Source organism: Numida meleagris, chromosome 2, assembly GCF_002078875.1.
Source record: "Numida meleagris isolate 19003 breed g44 Domestic line chromosome 2, NumMel1.0, whole genome shotgun sequence".
NCBI lineage: Eukaryota > Metazoa > Chordata > Aves > Galliformes > Numididae > Numida > Numida meleagris.
The window spans coordinates 101897523-101898482 of NC_034410.1; positions in this window are offsets into that span (position 1 = coordinate 101897523).

Here is a 960-nt window from a genome sequence, read left to right on the forward strand (position 1 = left end):
GGGGGGACGACTTGCAGCTTCGGAAAACACCCCCCGTTAATAACGGACTACTACATCGCTGTGTACCTGCCACAGCCTTGAAGGCTTCGTTCCATCCTTAGTGCGTGCCGCTCTGTTCCGTAGCGCTGCCTTGCTGCCCGCTGGTTCTGCGGTGCCGAGCTGGTGGCAGCGCTGCAGGTGACGAGGGAGGTCCCAGCTCCGCGTCCCTCAGATGCCTGCGCGCGCTCCGTGTTTGTGTGGAGCCGCGCCGCGTGAGTTGCTGGTGTCATAGGCGGTTGTGGGTGCCCTTCTTTTCAGGGCGCCGATTAAGGAAGACCTGGCTGGTTTTCTTCCGCTGCGCGCTCTGTGGTTTCGCTGCTTTCTCTCGCTGATGTCAATCTAGGAGCAGTCAAGGAACCCCAGATATGCAACGTCCTTATGTTGGAAAGTATTGCTCGGGAGTACAGTGGGTATGGTTCCTAGTTTCAATGTTCAGTTTAGTTCTCCCTGCAGTACGAAGAGGATAACTAACGGTATCTTCTGCAAATTCTTTTCTTGTTTATCTGTAACGCTCACTTGCATAGATCTTACAGTGCAGAAGCTTCTCTCTTTCTTTTCTAGGTGCAGGCTTCTTTGTTTGATTTTTATCAAAAGGTGCCCTTTAGCATCAGTGTGTTGTTTGATATTGGCTTTTACCCGTTACCCACAAGGAGTAAATTGGAATTCCTTCATTAGATTAAGTGGTTTTGTGATTCATAAATTAATTATTAACGTCTTGTTTTTTTAAATGACTGTGAAAATCTCTAGCCTTGTCTGCCTTATCCCTAAATATGTAGCAGGGTTCTTGCTGGGAACTTGCGGCCCTTATATGGACATGCAGGTTAGGTATGTGTTGCAGTTTCATGTAGAGGTGGGAAAGAAAACACAGCAAAGCATGTTTAATCTCCTGCAAATTCCAGTTTTGGAGACATTTGGGGAAGT